At 37.2% G+C, this 17557-nt stretch overlaps 1 protein-coding gene across 9 annotated transcripts in view; it reads left to right on the plus strand.

Moving 5' to 3' along the window:
• Positions 1-2481: 2481 nt before the first annotated feature.
• Positions 2482-17557, plus strand: part of LOC143213439 (cyclic nucleotide-gated channel alpha-3) — a 299614-nt gene continuing 284538 nt past the window's right edge. For 3 of the 9 annotated variants that reach the window (XM_076433292.1, XM_076433301.1, XM_076433295.1), the window contains exon 1: positions 2487-4639. The gene's annotated coding sequence lies outside the window, so the exon portion shown is untranslated. Of the gene's footprint in view, positions 4640-17557 lie in introns of all 9 variants that reach the window. The other 6 variants (XM_076433300.1, XM_076433299.1, XM_076433297.1 and 3 more) reach the window with 6 other exon arrangements.

Here is a 17557-nt window from a genome sequence, read left to right on the forward strand (position 1 = left end):
TATAGAAAATATTTAATAAGTCCCCAATGGTTTTTAATTTCTCGAAAATGTGAACGATATAATCTTCTAATAAAGTTACTTCTAATAAAAACTGCAAGATTGAATTTATTTAGATTTTTCAATGTAATAACATCATTGAAATTTCATTAATTGGTTGTTATTATTGTTAGTTTGTGATATTTATCATTTAGTGATAATACGGCGTTACGAACTGGTATATATCATATTTTAACCACACTAGGCTATAAATAACAGGTAAAATGTGAACATTTCTCTGAAGTGCACTATATGTCCCATATATTTTAATATTTTCTACACACATTTTATTTCCAGTACAATCTATCCCTCGTCGAAGGGGGACATACAACTTTTCCCGAATAAAATATTCTTTCTCCGCAAAATACACGTTATTTCCAATACATATCTGCTATAAAAAGTTAGGATATTCTGTTTATTGTTATATAAGTTTGCTGACTATGTGATTCATATGTGATCGAATGATAGAAGTACGATGATCGATGTATTATACGAGTGTTTACTTAGTTCCTCGCTTTTATATTATGCCTGTCGTTCGGCGTTCCAGTTTTGTCGGTGTGCTTTTGAATCCAAACTTTTGAGCACGATGCTCGTGAATGCTGCATTCAGTGATTGTGCACTTCCAGATTAGGAAATACAGGTGTATTCCTGTATTATATTCACTAAATATAATCCCCCTTTCAACAGAAAAATTCAAATGCCTTTCTCTCGATATTTTATGGCTATACCAGCCAGTCGGAAATAATGCCCATCGTTGTGATCTTTTCTCAAAAAGTTTCAAAATTTCTAATCGTAAAAATTAATCCTTCATTTGTTGAATTGTCCAATTGTAATTTTAAACTGCTACCTTCATGCCAGAGGGTGAGAGGGAGAATGATAATTTGTAATAAATATAGGATATTGTGTAAACCAAGTCCAATTCTTAGCTGTAAGGCTGACTAAAGCAATGCTGCTACTACTGTCAGTGTTACGCCTTTATTTTCGAACGAAATAAAAATTTCTCTTCTTTTGTAATCAATATATCAGCATCCAAGTAGATGTACACACAGAATAAATATAAATTGAAGACTGGAATTAAATCTTGTAAGATCGTCTTGTAACTGATCTTGCAACCGATATGGTAGCCGACTAAAAACTTGTACAATACCAATCGTCAGGGATCTCTCAGCCTTATTGGATTAGCGTTGAAACTTACTTCCTTTTTGCGAGAAACGAATTTTTGAAAGAATGGCACTCACAGTCTTTCTTAATTTCAATCTTCAATGTTGCCGTTTTTCTTCTACGAAATGATCGAGTACAAAGCAGTTTTAACAATCGCAGCAGCGAAGAAAATCGCACGGCAACGGGTTAGAAAGTCGCCCAGTTGAAAAGATATCGGTCGCGCGAAGTAGTGTGGAAAGAGCTCATTTCTCCGCACGATTCATCCGCAGAAAAATTAATTTTTGACCGCAGACGACCGTGGTTGCGTGACGCGGCGCTCGGAGCGCGTTAAGGAAACTCCGCAGAGCAGAGTCTTGTTTTTCCCTCTAGAATCTTTGGAGCCGGCGCGTAGTCCTTGCTTGCTATTCGTAACGGTGTCACGAACCGTCGGAAGAGAAGGGTATTCGCCGTCTTCCTTCCTCGCTCATTCTACATTCTAGCGTCACGGAGAATATCCGATTTCGCGTGCGCCTCTATTTTTATATTCAATCTTACAAAATTTTTGTCATCGTCTCCCCTCTCGTGTTACCATTTACAGGAACCATTTACAGTTCCACCACCATTTACAGGAACCTCACACGCAAGTTCTTGACCCGTCGACCTGATTCAAACACGCACACAGCATCGTATTTGTTTCAATAACTTCGATATATTCGTCCATTCTCGCTCGCGCATTTCATCCCTCCGATCTCATCCCCTAATTCGCATCTATTTCCAGCATCTCATCCAGCCGTCTCTCTTGGTCCAGCATTATCCCCGGCGTTTTTCTTCCCACTGTTCGCAGTCTCGTTTGATCTTTGTCTCTCGGTCGTCCCTCTCGCTCCGACGCAGGGGTCTATTCCGTCGTGTACCCTCCCTCCGCTCTCGCCCCGAGTCATCATTTCTTCCTCTAGCCCCGTGAATTCCGAAGTCCTCCTCCTCCTCCTCCACCTCCGCCGCAGCGAATCTTCGTCTCTTTCCAGCTCTGTCCCGATCCCACTTTCCAACCCTTTCCTCTGACTTTGTCTCTCTCTCATTCTCTCTATCTCTCTCCGGCGTAGACCTCGGCGGTTGGCACCGTTCTCACCAGCAAGATCTGTTCCCTTTCACCCTCGCCACATTCTGCGGACGTCTCTTTTCCACCAGCGCCCTCTCCCGTGTGCTTTGTTGGCCTGTGTGGCTGTCTCGATTCCACGTAGCCGTCGTGTCGCACGGTCTGGTCCTGCGCGATGGGGGATGCTGCGAGATAATCGTTCCCCCTTCGTCCCTCCGGCAGAGCCGACCCCTTTCGGTTGCCCCCGCTCCGAGGAAAGCAGCAGTAAGAGCCAGGCCGCCGCCATAGCCGCTCCCCGGGCAACGAACCAGGAGAAACCGGCGTGCAATTCTCTTTTTCTTTTTTCCGTTTCCTCTGTATTTCTCTCTGTAACTCCTCTACGCTAGCGCACGATCCCGCGGATCCGCGGAATTCGGCAATCCGCTACTGCCCCCGTTACCGTAACGCTCTACACGCTACTGTAACGCTGATATCTACGCACACGTCCGCGAGAATCCGCGCGTGCCGAACAGAGAGAGAGAGCGGGATCGAAGCTGTTATCCGCGACCTCTCGCTGGGACACCGAAACGAGCCGAGAGGATCCGCCGGCGGATCATGTGACGCGGACTCGTTTCGAACACGTTTCGTTCTGTTCGTTCTCGTTGCCGTTCGACGTGACCGCGGATGACAGCGGAGAGCTCGCGGACGGTGCTGCTGACGACGTCGACGGAAACGCGGAACGTCTTCGATTCGGCTGCGTGAACTCGTCTACCGGAGCTAACCTCGATTCCTCGCTCGTCCACCACGATGTGAGACCCTACGATCGCCGAGAGAGACCACCGAGCTCTACGGACGTCTACCCAGTCTCCGACATCCTTCTCCCGGGGCTGCGTCGATGTCCGAGGCTGTCGATGACGTCGTGAACCGTGCGAGTACCGTCGATCATTCCGGCCGGACGTCGCCGATCACAGGACTCCACTTTCGAGCCAGCCTTTCAAACTAATCGGAGCGATACAACCTCTCGATGCGCGACCACCGTGTAATGGGACTATTCCCTAGACCCTGTGGAATTGACGTGATCAATCGTCACCTGGCGTGAGTGACGAGTCGCGAGTCAACGATGGAACTGTCCGCGAAGGTCCGATGAAACTTATCCGGTCCCCGTGGAAAGAGACCGAGATCACCCGGATCAGGTGTCCAGTGGTATGCTGGACGGGTACGCGTCGTATTCTCCCCGTGAAAGAATAACGAAGAGGCACGCACGTGTCACAATCTGTTTGTGTCAGCTCCATTTCGGTGTGGTACGGGTTTCACTGGTTAAACCGGGAATTACGTTATGTTGTGCAACGTGCGATCGACTCCTCGAGGCTCGTTTTCGCGAAAGGATGCCCCCGCGCGCGCGGTGTTTGATAGAATTTCTAATTAAGCGAGACTCCTCCACACGGTCGACCATCCGAGGAGAACGAGCGAATTGATCGCCGGAGAGCAAATACCGGATGGATAGTTTTGAAAGAGTGCGAAACCTCTAGAAAGAATCCCCTCCGAGAGCGTGCGACTTGCCCCTATCGACGAGCAGCCCGTTACGAAAAAGGGGAGCCGAGACCGGAAAGAGCGAGAACATAGAGAAAGAGAGAGAGAGGATAAAAGTGATCGTTCCGCGTGCAATTACGTTGCTTTTTGTACCGCAACAGTCTCGCCAATGTCACACGCCTCTCATCGACCGATCTCGCTAATCAGCCCACATTGTCAGCACGACATCATCATCGGCATCGAACTCTACGACTTCGAATTCTAGGATCGCTGGCTAGCGGTTCTCTAGTAGAGCTAGCCGAGCCACGTGACTCGAGACTAACGGTTGCACGGTAGCAAATAAAGCGACGCTTTACATCCCCTACTTTCTAACTCGAGACACGACCTCGCGTTTCCGTCTTGCTGTTCCATCCGAGAAGTTGACGTGTCCCGGTGATCAGTGGGTGTTCAACGTTGAACGCGTTCATCCGGTTTTCGGTCCAATTCAAGGGTAACTCAACTTGTTGCGGAAGAACACACACACACACACACGCAGACACAGAAGCGGTAGGGGTTGGAGGTGTGCTGAAGCGTGTCTTGCTCGCGTTGCTCGCGGAGCGGAGAACGTTCCCGTGCGAATATGTGGGGCTCGGTGTCGTCGTTGTCGTCGGTATCGTCGCGAGTCAAGGGACAATATACTTTTCTTCGGTGTGTTTCACATAGACCAGGCGTCAGTGCCCGCCTGATCGTCTTCGATCGTTCCAGCGTTTGATCGACGCTCTAACACACACACACACATCGCTTCTCTCGAAACTCCTGGCTACTTGGACACCGCTGCTCAACTACACGAGGACCTAACGTGTGCTCCAGACATCAGTGCCGGTACGTATTCACTCCGCATGTGTCACGATCCTACTCTGTGTGCTCGCCTATGCCTGATAAGATCATTTGATACTTAGCAGCTCGTTACTGGCAGGCGACTAGCGTCGAAGTCGTTTGACCTAACGACTGGCGATGTGTAGACTGCGGATCTTACAAGGGGAGAACCCCAAGTGTCCGACTACGATTTTGATCATTTTTTGTGAGATGATGGTATGTGGATCCCTAATTATGTATGCAAAATATTAGGTGTAGTTACTCAGTAGTTTTGAAGATATAAACAATTAAAGTTTCATACCTGTGAATCACGCAACCTGCTTACACGGCTAATGAAACTTCGAAAACTGCAACAAGGCATGAAACTTTAATTGTTTATATCTTTAAAACTATTGAGTAACTACACCTAATATTTTGCATACATAATTAGGGATCCATATACCATCATCTCGCAAAAATTATCAAAATCGAAGTCGGATGCTTAGGGTCCTTCCGTTGTTAGGCAATCTCCAACTTTTAACACGGAACCTACAACACCGGTCAGAATGACCGGTTCCAGGTTTTTTATTTTACAATTAGAACAATAATAAAACTGATTTCATAAGAAACGAGTGTATAGATATTTTTAGTAGTGCACTTATTACAATAGGAGCCGCACAAAAAGTCTAAATAAAATCAATCTTGTCAAGGGAACATGTATCAGTTACTTTTAGGGCTCGGTAGGTTTAGTGTTAAGGAGATAGGCCAGTTTGAGTGTGTTGGATTCGTAGCAATCTTTTTGTTAAAGAATCAAATTGTAATAATAGTTAGGGTATGATCGGTATTATACTCGTTTTACAATTGCGTGTTTTTCTTTTTCTTTCTTTTTACGAAACCAATTAACGCACCAAAATATTTTTAATTTCTACATAACACATCCGCTGGGAAGTGTGTAGGGTTTTTAATAACAGTTTATTTTTGTGGAAATTGTACACTGTTGAATAAAAATGTTTTAACGATACGTACTTCTTTAGATTATGTAAAAGGAAGGATTGTATCAAAATTTGAAGTGAATCAAATTATTTTGTAAACGCTGTGAATACTGCGACGATTGTTTTTATTGACGGATTTTTGCAAATTTTTTATACGAACCCTGTACAACGTATTAACATAATAGTTAATACCTACTTTCAAGAGTAATTACAAATTTTTCTGTTAAAAAATTATTGAAAACATATATACATATTATTTATACATGTGTATATTATACATATGTATGTACATTAGATAGCTAACATGATATCTTAAAAACCGCTGAACCGATCGAGCCAAAATTTGGTATGCCTTTTCAGCTCATATATAGCTACAATCAGAACGAGAATCACGCCGAAATGAAATTTTTTCTAGTTTCCACAATCTTGCAAAGACAAAATGAAATTGAAAAATCGAAGATTTCGAAGTGCCGCCATTTTTCACTTTTCAATACTTTTCTTTCATTCTAGTTGCAGGTATAACCACATTCATACTGAGTAAGAATAACTTTGGTTTTTTAGGTTCAAACAAGCGGTTCGGCTGGAATCATGTCAACTAGCCATATACTCTTTTTATGAAGAGTTAATTTTATTATACTGTAGCCGATTGTAAATATTTCTTAACAAAAAAATTTGTAATTACTCTTAAAAGTAGGATAAGTATGCAGAAATAAATTTCATGTTAATACTTTCTACTGGATTTTCATAAGAAATTTGCAAATTGTGACCCGTCGCAGTAGAAGACTCCTTCAAGAACTATTTCTTTTAAACTAAGATGGGGAACGAGTTCAATTTTTGTCTGCGGATCTATATACTAAATAAAAATTGCCTTTATCAATTGCTAGAGGCTCAGGTTAAATATAAGGACCTATCGTGGTTTAATAATTTTAGTAGATTGAAAATAATATATCGTATTAATTGAAGAAATTGTCTTAATCTTTCATCTGTTTTAAATTACATCTACGAAATAAGATTTCATCGTCTGTTTTATTGTTATTTGGTTTCGACAGAAAAAGTTTGAAAAATCATGGAAAAGTCTGTTCATAATTCTGAATTTTATCATTTGCATGAAATAAAACTGTTTCAATACCGCTTCTCTTTTTATTGTTATTTGCTGGAACGTAAAAAATTCGGGAAGATCACGAAAATCAACTGCGTGTGAATATGATAAAAAAGAACGATTTTTTTTTGGTAAAAGAGAACTGAAAATAATAGTACAAAGCGCGAAAATATCTGGCATAACGCGGGCCGCATAATTAAAGTAACCAAAAACGCGGAAGCTGCTCGTAACTTTCCTTAGACTCGGTGCAAACAGTGGAGCGATCTCCTCAAGATCCTCAAGTGGCGTGAATTCTGGGGCCCTTGTTCTGTCTGCTGAATTCGCCAGTTCGTGTAAGTTGACACAGGTAAAGAGAAACACACGAGAGGGCCACGGTTCTTTCTATTTGCACATGCTCCCCCATAGATGTTTCATTTAATTCGCAGCTGCTTCTATTTTTCGCGTTGAACGCTAATAAAAGCGTTAATTATTTTCTGCGATACATACACGGTGGCTCCAGAAGTGAAAACAATTTGCAAGACACTCGTTCCTGTGTGTGATAAATTTAACCATCGACGAATAAACTATCAAATGATGACGTGCAAATAAAATCACAAATATAATTGAACTCTTTTCATTCGAGAACAAAAGCATGTTATAAAGAAACAGGATACATGAAATGAAACAGTTTTTGATACTCAATTTAATTACTAATTGAAACATTTAAGATATTTCTATTGTTTTATGTAGTGTGAACAAGCAAGAAATTTATATGATTATTACTCGACTGAAGATTTTATGTATTTATAACAAGAATCAAATGCACAACAGTTAAACAATTTATTAAATTTTAAAATACCATTATTTTTCCAATCGAATAAAATTATTAGAAATTAATATATACGTAACTTCTACATTTTTTAATTAATCCACACAATTTTTATTTTGCATAAAAATCCACAGGCTAATTATTAAAAATATTCTCGAAGTGTCCTTCCCGAGGAATGAATATACTTGAATTTGTTACATTCCTCACTCTTGGTAATTCGATTTATTTAGTGTTAACAAACAAGTAATTTATACATAGGAATGAGTTGATAAAATGCAAGACAGTGAAACAATGTAAAATATTTTAAAATATGGTAAAAATGTATAAATTGTAAAGAAACAAATGTGTATGTAATGTAGCTCCTGTATTTTGGAATGAATGCAGACAATTTTTATTTTACTCGAAGATCCGCATAATTTACTTCGGACTGCACGTGGAGAGACGATTCTTGCAGTCGAAATTAGTTCTATTTTAGTAAATATTCCTCTCTCAAGTCGAAATTTGGTAAAACGTCGAATTCTGAGTAAGAACGTACCAGAGTACATATATCGTAAAGCTAACTGTATGTATATAAGTGTATTTATCTTGTCCACCCTATGCTTCCATTACGAAACATGTTCCACGTTACATATGCTGAATACTTTGGTCCTGAGCAAGCAGCAGATAGTAAATATCGCGAAATTACATTGTTAAACTTTCGTCGTTTCTGCCATTCTTGATAACTTTATCGTTTGGTGATCGTAAATTTACGAATATGAAATTTGTAAATCAATATCAGTGGAACTGAAAAGAGAAGTAGAAGAAATTCAAGTTCACTACTACTGAACATAGTTGAAATACGCCTAATTGCACATGACATATCGGGAAATCGGTCGACAGAATTTGTAAAAATGTGGAATCACAACATTCATATATGTTTGTTTCAATACGGAATCACTCTGCATTTCGATTAATTCCAGTTGTACATGTTTTGCACTCGAAATTCACCCTTCTGCAAGTCAATTTCACCTTTCTGTGAATCAATTTTACCCTTCTGCAAATTAATTTCACCCTTTTGTAAATCAAATTCAACAAATTAAGTATCTTTAAGTAAGTTTTCGTAAAAAAATATCAGATCAAATTTATTCAAATTTATTTATTGCAAAGATGTACATCAAATACTTATTTAAAAGTAATTATCAATTCATGAACTCTGTAATGTGCGAAAACTGTGTGTAGATATGTGTATTCATTGCAGCCATTTTCTGATTAATAAATTGTAGAAATGAAAATACATATTTATTGAAGCGTATTGAGCATTGAGTTTTCTTTCGCAGTAATGACACCGTTCACGCGTGCCTAAATAAATATATAATTTAATCGAAATAAATAAACAATTATTTTTAAGTATTCGTAGTGGGTGAAATTGACTTGCAAAAGGGTGAATTTGGAGTGTGAAACCTATAAATTGTCATCAACAGTTTCAAAGTTTTTGGTCGGGCCGCGTGTTTGACATGCCTGATGTAGATAATGCAAATTCATGTTGGGAAGTACTAAAACATTAACATAAAGATTATCGCATTGTTTCTATTTATTTAGTAACATTAAAGGAACTCATTCCGAAAGAAACTTTTGGGACAACCTAATAGAATTTGATGATTCTTAAGGATGTTCTGGAGGTATATAAAAACGCAACAAAATTTTTGAAAATTTGACAAGATATAATTCTTACTAAATTAATGCAATTACCAAAGTTTGGGTTCGATTCACTGCACCGTTTAAGAATTATAGCAACTTAAAGTTTGCATATTTTAACACGTCTTCTTATGGAGAATTCATAAGATTCCACTTCAAACCCTATTTAAACCTTGATAAAACGCAACTAGAAACTCCATTTTTTTTTCATACGTAGTAAAAATTATGTAATTAATTATGTTCAAAATTTATTAGGATTCACTAAACAGTTACAGAACAAAAAAATTATAAACTGTTACAAAACGTCAAATTTATCGTGTTGTCTCTCACTAGCATGGAAACGCGACAAGCGTAGACCACTGAATATAGCTACAGAGGGTACAGTATTCGCAAAAGTTTAATGCAAAATATACTCGTGAATAGCTTTCATTGCCAGTATATTGATGGATTTCGAATTTCTTGTACTTTTGTCTCCCATTGTACCTCCAGAACATCCTTAAGAAGACCTTGTGTCCGATATTTGATGTTCCTCCTCTTATACATGAAGTTCGCTTGTTTGCTGCCGAGCGAGGATTGGGCTGCGTGCCTTGGCGAATATTCGCGGATCTTGGGGCGCGGAAGCTCGTAAAAATCGACCGTTTTTCGTGGCTCTCAAGTGCCGTTTCCGGCGCGCGTCGTTTAGCGCATAAGACACTCTGCCGTGAGCATAGTTCGCGCACTGGTCTGCGCGCAATTTTCTACGGAGGACGCAGTCCCGGCCTAAGGGCTGCCGTGCCAGGGTGAAATCTCATTTCTACAGGTTCCAAGGGTCTTTTTCATTCGGTTAGGTGCTCCCGCTCCTCCAATCGCTGAGCGCGATGCTCGTTTATTATGTCGACATAATTCTTTGCTTGTTGCTCGTTTTTCATTTCCACTTTTCACCGAAATTCCGCCGCGGCTAACGTATCATTTGTTGGTACACGAACCCGCTCGCACGGCCTGTCCAATTTTCATTTATCACCACCGGACTAAGCATCTTTATTTATGGCGCACGAACGTCTGCGATTGAATCGCGAGATGAACCCTTGGGAACGGGACGTTATTTGGTAAATAAATAATTCGGAGTGATTGGTTAGGTCCGTTTAACCATTTCGCTTTTTTGATGCTGGTGTAAATTCTATGTTAATTTTCGTTCTGTCTTGATGCATGAAAATCTTTTATTATTACGCCATTGTATTTATATTAAATTAGAGTAGACTCCGAATGTTTGTGCAAACTAAAAAGTTTGTGCATCAACTGCAAGACACAGGAGCTAAATGTAAATTTATATTTTTCATTAATAATTTGAATGCAATGAAAATATTACATTAATACTCTTCTAATCTTTCCACTGTTTTAAATTGCATCTATTCATTCTTGTCATACATGCATAAAATCTTAAAATTATATTAGTGCCCTCTACACTACTACACAGTAGGGTGGTTTTTTTAAGCAAGGCAGGGTGCTTTTACTCCTCTAAACTACGAGACTTGGTGAAAAAATGATGAGTGCAAAATTTCGAAGCTTAGCATTCGTTATTTTGGAAATATCGTTGAACGTTTTTGAATAAAAGAAAATGCCTCAGATGAGGTTTATTTGCTACTTTAAAAAGCTAGACCTACCGTTTTTGATCCTGTTTAGGGTAGTTTTCCCTTTGACACGCATTTCGGGCGACGTCTATGTTGAAAGGGTGAAAGCAGCCCTTAAAGTTGGGCAAAATCACTGAAAAATATTTGACACATTTTTTCGGCAACTATCCATGTTGAAAGAGTGAAAACAGCCCTTTTTGGGCAAATACACTGAAAATCTGCTTCATGGTAATGCTCGTTGAGCAATGGAAAATTTTCCTGTACAAGTTTTTCCTACCTGCAAAAGGAACAAGTTATAGTCCAGCCCAGTTACTACTTCGATCATCTATACTTTATACTACTTATACCGCATTAATGTTGTAATTCGCAGTTTAATTACGCGTCGTCAAAATTAATCACGACAACGTGTAATCTGAATTATTGTGAATATTATAATGCCCACGACTAAATTTCCAAATTCACATCTACATAACCTGGAAAATGAAATCCTTGTTATTTCATTTCACTTTTAAGCAGCTTAACCGTAAATCTCGTGATTTATTTAGCCATGAGCGGCCGGTAATGTGTTAAAGATTTGCGCGAATGAAAAAAATTTCACATTATTAGGCAGTCCCTGGGAATTGTTTGCGAACCTGAAAATCGTTAGGAAAGGAATCGATGCAATTAACCAAATGGGCTCTCTGCAGTAATGTGGTGGATGAAAAATAGGTTGAGGATTTGAAAAATACATTCCTGGCATTTCGTCCTCGTTGACGGTAGAGAGAAAAAAAGAACGGTCTTGCAGAGCACAGAGAGTGACCTCATATTTTTGGCTCCTGCAGTAGAGTGTTCAAGAGTTGGCGTCTGAAAGGAATGTATTGTTCATTTTCATTAAAGATAGATCCCATCACAGCAACAATAGCTGCTTGGCTCGTCCCGGGTTGGATTTCTCATCGGTGCATTTTGCTTCGAGCAGAACCGTACTCGCTTAGACCAACATAAGTCTAAGCACAAAGCCTTTGTATCACTCGCATCCTTTCTTCTAACGAGGAAAGCATCCGAGGTGTCCTCATCCGATCCCAGTGCACCCTTTCTCTGTTACTCCCTTCCATCCAGGATACTTGCAAAAAAATTCCTATCTCGAAAATGTTTGGTGCAAGCAATCGGATGTATTAAAAATATTAATAGCTTGGACGTGAATTTTTTCGTCTGCAATAGACGTGCTTGTTCGAAATTCGTTATTGTTTAACTCTCATTCCTCTCTCGTATCGATTTAACACTAAACCTACCACCTGGAATAGTTTCCATGGGAATTTATTGAATATATTTTTTAACTCCAGTATTATAGTAAAAATCGCACAAAATATAAATACATTTAATCTTGTTATTTTTATAATGCTATAATACACATCAGTCACACTTTTGATAGTCGGCAGTGTTGATCGGATTTTGTACATTTGTAACAAAGGTGAGTAGATCAAATGTAAAACAACGAAAATATTCAAAGAAACTATAAATTATTGTTGCATTATTTTCAACTAAATTATTAAGAAAAAATCCTGTATTTTGCAATTAATGTCTATAATGTTTATTTGGCAGAAAAATCTGCAGTACGTGTAAACTTGTCGCAATTTACCTTATTTGTCATTTTTAAAGAGGGAGTTTGTAAAATTGTTTATTTACCCTTTCATAATATTGGTTTTTTACGATTCTGCCAATTTTATAAAATTGAAAGAAGATTTATAAGCTTTTCGTTTATAATCATTTTGATCGATCCTCAGTTTAGTATTTATTAATATGTAGTTTCTATGAATATTTCGATCGAAATCAACTATTTCACACGAGAAAGAATGCTTCCTTGTGTTGTAACTTGTAACATTGCAAAATTGTGTTCTTTTATAAAGCTGGGAAATATAGAAGGAGATAAAAAGTATACAAACTATATTAAACATGTAGAATATATAGAAAATATTGCGTCAATTTTTATTACTTATTATTGGAAGAAATTCTCTAACCAATTTATATACTTTCATACATATATTTACTTATTTTCATCATGTTCATTATGAACTGTTCTGCGCCATATGAATGAAAATTAAAAAAGAAATATTTTACTAATTAGATTGCGGATTATATGAAATATTAAACGGTAGAAAGGCGATCACATTTCGTCTCGCATAAAAATCCACGGATTCATGGATAATTAAAACAATATATGATCCGTTTCTCCACTCATCTCGTGCACGATGTGTGTGTGATTTCAACATTACCTCTACGTATAATTGAATAATTATCTCGAAATTATGTGTATAATTTATAATTATAATTTATAATAACTTATATTGAAATATAATTACGTTAATTCGCATTTAAATTATACTGCGGAGAGACTCTACATTTCACTTCGTTTTCTCTTGCATAATAGCATAATCATGAAGAACTATTTTCTCAGAATGATATCATATGCTAAGTTGATAAATTCTCTCGTTTTTTAAATAATTATACTTTTAACTCTAATGTATAACTCTATCAAACAAATTTTTTTATTTCTCTGATTTTATTTTCTTATTATTGATCATATTATGAGTTATGTTAGAGCAATGTGGAACTAACTAATTAATAAAGTTATTGCTATTATATTTCTACTTGGACGACACTTACATTTTCCATCTATCAGTGTTAATTAATTTCGTTTCAGCATTTGATTTTTGCTTTTGATATTGTAAGTAATTCTCTGAAGATCTTTTAATAATTCCACATCGAGTGGAAGCGTGAGTACATAACTATAAATCGGTAGTTTGAGTATTACAAAGGAATGATGAAAACTCCATTAACGTAACATATTTGCGACATTGCTCTGTCAATGGTCGTTCGAATTTTTAATCGAATCTCCCCGCGGTTATAAGAGCCGATGATTGACCTGTCACGAAGCGCAATTACCTGCATTGTCACTCACGAAATTAATTTTAGATTGAACAGCGGAAACGTACGGAACCGTAAATAACAGTTTAAATCAGTCCATACAAGTGTGTGGAAACGCGGAGTCCGCTGAAAGACAATAGACGAGCATGCATTATATTATATGTGTATGTATTATGCAAACACACGTTACAATACGTGACAGATTTGCATGAGAATCTTTACCGTTCAGACGGCGAAATGTCAAATGGTTATACCTACAATTTTAGATATTTTGCATTCACTAAAATACCACAGTAATATAATAACAGTGCTGTATTCGAATGCGCGGAAGCATAGGTAACACAAAATGGCTACTATAAGGACAATTTCGCCAAAAATGTTCTACTTCCTCGAAAGGGATGATTTCTGAGGTTATTTGAAGTAATTGTTTCCTTTACGAAAATGTTCTCCGTGGTCTTGTTACGAAGTTATTCGCGAAAAACGAGGACCAATCAGAACAGCGGACGGATTTTCCTTCGGCCAATACCAATGCCCCGCTCAGCGGGACCTGTTTGCTCTGATTGGTTCGTGTTTTTCTTTAATACCTCCTGAACGAAGCCTACGGAGAACATTTTCGTAAAGGAAAAAGTTACTTTAAATTACCTCAGGAATTAGCCCTTTTAAGAACGTACATTATTTTTGGGACACCCTGTGTACGTCATTAAATTGTTTCAAAAATTCCAATTCAATGTACAGTGTACCCTGATATGCAAAGACGTATCTTTGTCTTTTTATTAAAATACGATTGGAAAGTGTACTGCCTTTACAATAATATTATATAAGATGAAGGTTTCGCACGGTCCAACTTGTTCCCAGGTTATGTCACATTAAACAGTAAAAAAAAAAATCGGACCTCAAGTTTCGAGGTCTCGTTGTAAAGGGAGAACTTCGGTCTTAAAGTCCGTGGTAAATTCGGCCACGAGAAAAATTTTTTAACGTTTTCACAAGCGTTTGAACTTGCACCTTTTTCGAGAACGAACGTTTCCTCAGTTTCCCACTTGCTATGTTCTGCAAAAATATCCTGGATAGAAATGAACAATGGATTGTGAAAATGGAGGCTTCAGGCTTTGCAATGATTCCAAATTTATTATTGTACTATTTTTCTTAACGTAATTATTGCTATTTAAATGTCCAAAATTTTTAGAGAACAGGAAACTTAGTATTAAAACCCTTTTTGTATTGATTATTATAGTTCACATATTCTCGAGACTCGGAAATTTAGGATAGATTGTGAAACGTAGAGGCTTCAGGCTTTGCAATGAATCCAAATTTATTATTATACTATTTTTCTTAACGAAATTATTGATGTTTAAATGTTCACAATTTTTAGAGAATAGGAAATTTAGTCTTTAAACTCTCTCTCTTTTTGTATTAATTATTATAGTTCATATATTGACAATTTCTCGAGACCTGGAAATTTAGGATAGATTGTGAAACGTAGAGGCTTGAGGCTTTGAAATGAGTCCAAGTTTATTATTGTACTATTTTTCTTAACGAAATTATTGATGTTTAAATGTCCACAATTTTTAGAGAACAGGAAACTTAGTATTAAAACCCTTTTTGTATTGATTATTATAGTTCACATATTCTCGAGACTCGGAAATTTAGGATAGATTGTAAAACATAGAGGCTTCAGGCTTTGCAATGAATCCAAATTTATTATTATATAATACTATTTTTCTTAACGAAATTATTGATGTTTAAATGTTCACAATTTTTAGAGAATAGGAAATTTAGTCTTTAAACTCTCTCTCTTTTTGTATTAATTATTATAGTTCATATATTGACAATTTCTCGAGACCTGGAAATTTAGGATAGATTGTGAAACGTAGAGGCTTCAGGCTTTGAAATGAGTCCAAGTTTATTGTCCCACTATTATCTTTTGCGAAATTATTCGTGTGAAATGTGGCTCGAAAAATTGGACGCCGCATTTTCCACGACGAATCGGCGTCACAGTAATTTTGCAGTGAGAAAATTGGCCCATAATGTGAAATCGAAGAGTTCATTAATCTTGCCGAGGACAGAGTAAAAGGATCAGTGATCTAAGTGAACGGAAATCTGATCAACGATTCTCGTATGCAGCAGTTTGCCTCCTAACCGTAGCCACGTGTCTCCTATGAAGAACTGCGAGATTATCATTCTAGATTGCATGTCGCTAGATCGTAAGCTATTACATAGTGGATGTCAATTGAGCGTAACGAACGGAGGAATACGATTTCACGCGTTTTATTCGAAGTATGCGCAGATAAGTTGAGAAAACAGACTGCTTGGGATATTTGATAAAGCGACGAGGAGCACTTGCATATTTTTCAATCTTACTCATGTAGATGCTTGTATTTTCGTGTAATTATTCATGTGACTGATAAAGTTTTGATGCAGAGTGTCCCATTATGTATATCTAGGTACTTTACATAATTAGAGGCATTGGGTGCAAGGAATATTTATGAAAATATTCGTAAAAATTATGTGGAAAGACTTGTATAAATTATTTGAAATAATTAACAACAGCTTAAAATATATATTGGGTTGACAAGAAAGTAATTTCGGTATTTTAAGGTAAAATAAAACCGAATTTCTTTATTCAGGCGATGGACTTTAATCAATAACATATTTTCTTATTTGTTATTTTTGGCAAAAGATCATCGAATAAATGGAAAAATATCTTATTCATTAAAGTTCATTGCTTGAATAAAAAAATTGGCCTCTCTGTTTCATCTTAAAATACCTAAATTACTTTCTTGCCAACCCAATAGACATCTAAAACATTGACTGTTGATGTATCAACATTTTCCATTAAAACTTTTAATTACTGACATTATTCGTGTGATATAATGATATTATTCGTATTCCAAATTTTAATGATTGTTAAAATGTTTTCATTACTGTCGTTATGGTTACGCAGCTGGAAGAGCATATAGAAATATTCTGTTTCAGTGACCTATAAAATTTCCGATTTTTAATATTTATTCCCCTATTGTTTGTAGCAATACTTCTTTTGTTTGTAACAATATGGATTTGTGAAAGCATTGAGCCATTTAATTTCGTACTGGATGGCCAATGGTATAACCGGATTATTATTTCAACAAAGGGAATATGCTAGAGTAAAAATTGATGGAATACATGGATGCTGGAGATAGGAGGCCAAGGGTGAACACGTTGTCAAAGGAATAAAACAGTTTATTTATAACAACATTTCCGTAGTGAATATACTTATAGGAGTAGCAAAAAATTATCGGAAGATTTATCAATTTGTAATGGTGCTCGAACAGATAAAAAGAGTTGCGTATAAAGGTTACGTGAAATTTCATGCAAAGTTAATGTCATATAAAGAACGAAAATTTAAATATCCTCCGCAGGATAGTATTGACCTGAATACAGTGTGACGGTTAAAAATGGCGGTCAATATCGGAGAACGGGTCGTATTGTAATGTCTGAGCTGTGCTAGTTTTTGATTTCTTCAGGGGTGAATATTCAATGCATCTGAACGTAGAGGATTATTTATTGATACCATTACCAGTACATATTATTTATGTACCACATTTAGTAAAACTAATTGCTGCTTGATCGTTCCAATGATTTATAGAAAAAGTTGCTGAAAAATTTTCATTGCCACTCATCGTATAATGGAGGTATCTCTTATCTATAATTTGTAGACTGAGAATTTTATGCATTTCCTTATGCATTTATAGAAAAATTAAGTGGGTAAAATTTAAAATTGTTGGAAAATTAAAAAAATTGAATGTCTCAATATACATATGATTTCTCTTCTATTAAAATCATAAGGGAAGAAATAACATTCAATTTATTTTCTATTTCTTGCAATCG

This window comes from Lasioglossum baleicum, chromosome 11 (genome assembly GCF_051020765.1).
Source record: "Lasioglossum baleicum chromosome 11, iyLasBale1, whole genome shotgun sequence".
NCBI lineage: Eukaryota > Metazoa > Arthropoda > Insecta > Hymenoptera > Halictidae > Lasioglossum > Lasioglossum baleicum.